This window comes from Trachymyrmex septentrionalis, unplaced genomic scaffold (assembly GCF_001594115.1).
Source record: "Trachymyrmex septentrionalis isolate Tsep2-gDNA-1 unplaced genomic scaffold, Tsep1.0 scaffold8, whole genome shotgun sequence".
In the NCBI taxonomy this organism is placed as follows: Eukaryota; Metazoa; Arthropoda; class Insecta; order Hymenoptera; family Formicidae; genus Trachymyrmex; species Trachymyrmex septentrionalis.
The window spans coordinates 4,481,721-4,487,985 of NW_017305987.1; the positions used below are offsets into that span (position 1 = coordinate 4,481,721).

Consider the following 6,265-nt stretch of genomic DNA (forward strand, 5'->3'; position numbering starts at 1 on the left):
GTTATTTGTTATCACGAAATTTACTCAATTTTATTAGAATGTAAATAATTTAGTATAGTGATAATCTCTGATAGAAACTGAGTTCGAAGTAATTCGAGTCTAATTCGTGAACTATCGATTGAATCGATATTTTAGCAAAACACATTTCAAGAAATTAATTTTCAATGACAAACTGTTGCGTCGGAAGCATACGAGAAGGAACTAGAAGTAAAACAACAGTTTACATAATAGTGCCCATACATACGCACTGACGCGTGTATCACACGCGTATACACGCGTATACGATTCATCGAGCGTTCCTCGATGAATCACAGTGACAAAGATAAAACAATTTACCTGGTGGCGCATGGTTTATCGAGTTCGCAACATATTCGCGACGCATAAAATGATGCACGAGCCTTCCGGCGTGACACAAATCATAATAAATCCACGATGCAAATCAATAAAAATTTGCACTTGTAAACATCTAGTACGAGAAAAAGTCATGTTTATTTATTTCTTTAGTCGATAATATTTGGTCAAACAAATTAATTATTAAATAGGACATTCTAAACGCAGAAAATTTTTGTTTCCTTCTTTTTCTTTTTGTATTCCTAAAAAGATTTAGTTTGTGTATTAATTATATATCAAGAAATATTTTGTTTAAAATTTATAATTCTTATGTTTCAATAATTCCGATATGAAATTAAAAGAATTCCCTTTTTAAGGATTAAAAATAAAATGACATTGATCGTGCGCTTTCAGTCATTTAGCCATGTCGAGCACGTGCGAAATTCGTTTACTTTCATTGAGAGAGCTTCGCTGCAAATGAAAGAAAAATACGTACGTTAAAACCGACACAAATTTTACTCGAAAAAGATCTATCAAACCAAGTTAAGAAGAAGAGGCATAATAACCTATTATATCGCCGATAATTCTACATTTAGTAGTCGGAAAAGTTATTAAACGCAACAGATTGGATTATTTAATAGAATTCTCATTTTACCGAAAAATGAAACCTGATACACTGACAGAAAAGTAATAGCATTTTTAAGAAGAGCATAGCATGTTTACAAAGATGTTTAGCTGTGCAATTCTTCTCGATAATTTTCTCGATTAAAAATCTACAATAATATGAAAATCTTTTATTTGCGGTTTTTTAAATCTTCTTTAATCGAATTGAAAGATAAATGTTGACTGAACCTTTTAAATGCATTCAAGGTTACTCCATACAGCCTATGTAGCTTTGGCATTACACTTCCGCTCCGATATTGAATGATTCCAAATGAATGCTTTTAAAAGACAAACGCAACACGTCATGCCAGATGTACAGGTGCGTCCACAGTAACCAATAGCAAGTAAGGACAATTGTATATATATATAGAAAATTGAATATTTTTTAATTGTTGTGCATAAGAAATTGATAAGAAAACCCTGTGTCAGCAAATTTCAAGGTCCTCCATTACAGTCAATAATGATACAAGATATGATAATTGCTATTCTAACTATTGTTAAGAATTCTACAACTACACTGTTAGAAATGTAACCACGAGCTTCCTTTACATGTAAATGAGAAGCTCGTGGTTATAAACAATATTAAAAGTAATGAATGATTTAACTGAAAATTAAGTTGCAGTAGTTACTCAATTACTACTGTAAGAAACGTGTACATTAAATTTATGAGATTTGATGTACTTTTAATAAATTTTCATGAAAAACACATTAAATTTTATGTGTACTTGTACACAAATATATTTTTTAGTTATAAATACATTAAATTTAATGTAATGTCACAAAATTAAGTTCAAATTGTGTAACTTAAAAAAATAATAAAATTTAAAAACATTTCTAACAGTGTAATATTTAATTCTATAATAAGTTTTAACTATGACCAGAAAAGGCACTTACAGGCGTCTCCTCTTGGAAAATATAATGTATTTTTAATGTATTTTCACTATTATTTTCACCATTCGATACAATAAATAATTTAACCCTCTAACTGCGTCGTTGTAGATAATCAAGCACATCACGCGAATTAATTAACTCTATATAAATTGGGATAACGTACAAATGACTGCGAAGTAATAATAGGAAGTCTTAGTCGGCCATCTATTATGAAATTCCCGCTGTACGTACAGTACAACGTTGGCAGGGTTAAGCTCGCTCAAGGCGTGATCCCATTGGGTCAGCACAACACGAGCCACGTTATGAATCCGTTGGCGAAGATCATCTCGATGAACCGGGCATGAAGTGCCGGGCATAGTCGTGATCCGGAACAGAAAGGAGCGAAGAAATCGGCGAGCAAGTCAAGAACAGGCAGAAACGAGCGAGCGAGCGAGAGAGAGAGAGAGAGAGAGAGAGAGAGAGGCAGAAATGCGAGAAGCGGTGTAGGAGGAAGAGAAAAAGAGAGGAGGTGTAGGACAAGGAGGGAGATAAGGTAGGTAGAGAGAGTCCAAGAAGGGCGAAGAGAAGACTAAAAGAGGGGCCCCTCCCGGTAGCTCGATCGGCGAGGAGGATCGGGGCCCCCTTGCACGATCCTGGCCGTCAGCACGGGTGGGTAAATGGGTATATAAGCGGGGCCCCGGCGATTCCATCTCGACACACGACCCAACCTTCATCCCGATCACCAACGGTCCTTTGCAAACGAGCGTAATCGCACGCGCGTGAGAAAAAAAAAGAGAGGGAAGACAAGAGAAGGAGAGACAGGGACAAGAACCTCCCACGCGTTCTTTCTTTCGTTCTCCGATCGATCGCGAAGTTCGCGCGAACCGGTGAGAGCCGATCCGCGAGACAAGGAGCAAGACAAGCCGAGAAGAGATCGTCCCGCTGTGCCCAACGTCGACTCGACTGGCAAGAGTTCTTCCACGTTCCACGGAGGAGAGAAAAAAAAACCTACGTGAGTACACAGTTCCATTTCTCTTTCGCAGAGTTCTGCTACATCTCGACCGAAGAAACTCGCGCGCCTCCGCGGCGAAGAGACGATCCTTTCGATCAGGAACCCCCATGAGCCTGTTGACCATCACGGATTACATGACTCGATATTTTAATCGATCGATCAAAGCACGACAGGTTCCTTCGTCGAACGATCTTTGGATACTAGCATCGCGCGAATCCGCGAGTAACCCCCATCCGACATAATCGATCACGTAAACGTTAAGTGGAACTCTTTTTCATTCCTGACACGTCATCGATTTATTATTTTGTAAATCCCATATGAAGCCGCCTCTCTGCGCAGTTTAGCTCCAAAACGAGTTACATTATAGATTAGACCGGTGAGCACCGATAATCGAGACCACTCGATAAAATCTCAAGTCGCAGTGACATGTGCGGTCGACAGACGACGCGGTTGGTTGGACTTGGCACGATTATTAGCCTCATGTTTGTGCACGGGAGATTTTTCTCGCAGCTATAAGTATTTCTTTCGCAACACGCGTAGGACTCGCGGTGACTACGACGACGGCGACGCGGCGACAGGGATAGTTTTGAAAGTGGAGCGCGCGCGATAATGCTATTGTTCGCCGTCCGCGCTTGTATCCGTTCGTTCAATTAGTCGGGGCGCGGCGAATGCGGATTTTCGAAATAGCGAACGACGCTTCGACAAATGCCCTTCTCTTCGCTAGAAAAATCTATATATTATATCCATTCCATTAAACCGTCGTCTTGAACTGCACGACTAAAAAACGTGGATGTGATTTTGACATAGATGACATGAATTTAATCATCATGTAAAAAAGATCTTCTTACATCATAAATTTAACATTACGCATTAGGTGTCAATGCTGATCTGTTCAAATTTATTATACTTATCATCGTCGTTTAGGTTACACTTGATTAAAAAATTCTAAAAAGTAAAAACTTTTCGCAGAAAAAAAATCTTACATTAACAAACAAAGTCTAAACATAAAATACTAGGGAAAAAAAAAGTTTTTAAATAAAACACTAATCGAGAAAATAAATTACATATTGGATCAACTAAACCTGAACAGAATAGCAGGTCCATATCATTGGTCATGAAAATTTATATTATATTCCTTACGATACCTATTAATTTCCAATACATTCAAACATATCTAACGTATAACGTGAAATATCTTATGTAGTTTATATCAATTCTCTCTTGCGACATTCGTACACACATTGCACGTAGAATATCTTTTTATTTCAAATTACTGGCAAACGAGGTAGAAAGGCATTGCACAATAGGTTTACTATCAAAAACTCGAAATTTCATTACAAGTATTGCAATTCTCGCTGGATGTGCGTCGCGGCTAAAGGGTTAATAAAGAGAAATTAAGAGGTCAAAGCGAGGAAACGCACGTCGCTCGCGTGCCACGCTCCGTCGTCGTTATACACATAATTTGTAGATTTCTCAAGGAGCACGTTTGCGTAATTTCGTGTTCCCCCGCACGCTCCTTCCCGCCCCGTAATTAGCCGGCTTAATCTGTCAATCTGCGAATTACCTGCGCCGCGACGTTGACTCGAGGTCGCCAACCGGCAACCATCTTCTCTGGCAAATCTCGCAATCGATGGAACGTCAAACGTGCACGGAATCTCTCTGTTTAGAATCAACCCCGCGAATCCCCGAAAATCTTCCTCACATCACGATGAAGCAGATTCACGCGAGCTTCAATCTAAGAGGAACAAAATTCGTGACTTTTGCGCTTATATGAGTAAGAATCTTACAACTATGAATTAAACGGGAGTTTCTCGGCTTCAAATTAGACGAGCGGACGCCGCTCTTTCAACACGTCGCAATCAGAAAAGGCTGCGATAGCTGAAAGGCTAAGAGAAAGAGAGAAAGAGAGAAAGAGAGAAAGAGAGAGAGAAAGAGAGAGAGAGAGAGAGAGAGAGAGAGAGAGAGAGAGAGAGAAGAGTAGAAGGCTACAATCATTGACGTTGGAACGCGCGACACTTCTTTGTAAGTGTAGTACTATTATTACACCTCTGATGATCTTGATGAGGTAATCGGCGTTCATCATCTTTCACAGGCATTTCCTGCGTCTATCGACCTGGCCGCCGAGCACTTATCTGTATTCGCGGTGCGATCAACGCGCGTCATCCTCATCGTGATTTCCTTCTGCTTTTTCTTTCTCTTCTTCATTTCCTCCCTTCGAGGATTGCATGGAGAATGGAAGATTCATAGAATAGAAAGAATAGAGAGAAGGAGAATAAAGAAAAGAAGTAATGTAGGCATAGAATAGAGAGGAGGCAATGCCTCCGACTATCTATATTATGTCTATGAGAAGATTACATCGATAGACATGATAAACACGCGTCTGTCGTTTGTCCTCGCGTAACCCGCAGTGTAGGAAATAATTAACAGCCACGTCTGTGTGATGCGCGAACAATAAGTCAACGGCAATGGTACTTGAATTGGCTCGCAATTAAGTTTATTGCGACTACGTGCCGCCGTCGTACATCCGGTGTAATTACATCCGCAGTGAGCTTAGTTAATTCCACGCAAATATTTGGAGACTTGTGCTGCGCACAATGGAAGAAGGAATTAGGAACAGAAATATTAAGACTTCTTCAAATCAGAGAAATCTATCAGAAATTAGTTAAATCGAAATACACGGTTTCTGGTTGAAATCTTAATATTTACTTCTATTCCTAATTATTCCTCCATCGTGTGCAGGGTATTATACTTCAGCTGCGTCGAGAATCTCATAAATTACAATCTAGGCCTATATTTTTCTAGCTTTTTGTAGAATCTGTCTTTCCTCTTTTTTTCTCTCCACGTGGAGAGAAAAAGAGAAAAGATAAACTGTCAGCAAGAAGTTCAGCTAATGCTCGTTTTTATCAATGTAGATTGACTTCAACTTATCTTTTATGTTTTTCTAATTTTAAGAACTAGAAAAAGATAAAAAGTAAATAAAAAAAAAATCGAGATTAAAGTTAATTCATATTGATAGAAATAGATATAAAGTGAACAGACCTATCCATTTTATCTATCGAAACAAGCAACTACGGTTACGGTAATTAGTATAATTACCATGGAGATCAAAATCAGTTTACGCAAGATAAAAAGATGCAGATAAAAAGAAGTCCCAGTTTGCAATATGGACAGTTCCCACTTTCACGCGAAAGCGCATTGCGATTCTTGGGCAAAAGCGAGAGGGGAGAGCAGTTTCGATTTCTGTCGCTTTCTGTTCGCTAAAGCGATTTCGGCGATACCGCCGATATGATATTACAGTGAAAAGATGGTCGGCTTTCAGCAAGAACGCAATAGCTGCACCGGCCGTAATTGCATTGCCAAACGTGAAACCCCTCCCCCCCCCCCCCCCCC

The 6,265-nt window shown here is 39.2% G+C and overlaps 2 protein-coding genes across 2 annotated transcripts in view; one reads left to right on the forward strand and one right to left on the reverse strand.

The window, feature by feature from the left end:
- The window catches only part of LOC108754488 (serine/threonine-protein kinase S6KL-like), a 63,709-nt gene that overhangs the window by 45,787 nt on the left and 11,657 nt on the right, over positions 1–6,265 (reverse strand). The window lies entirely within an intron of this gene.
- Positions 2,561–6,265, forward strand: part of LOC108754487 (probable serine/threonine-protein kinase kinX) — an 8,742-nt gene continuing 5,037 nt past the window's right edge. The window contains exon 1 of the mRNA XM_018496807.1: positions 2,561–2,875. The gene's annotated coding sequence lies outside the window, so the exon portion shown is untranslated. The remainder of the gene's footprint in view (positions 2,876–6,265) is intronic.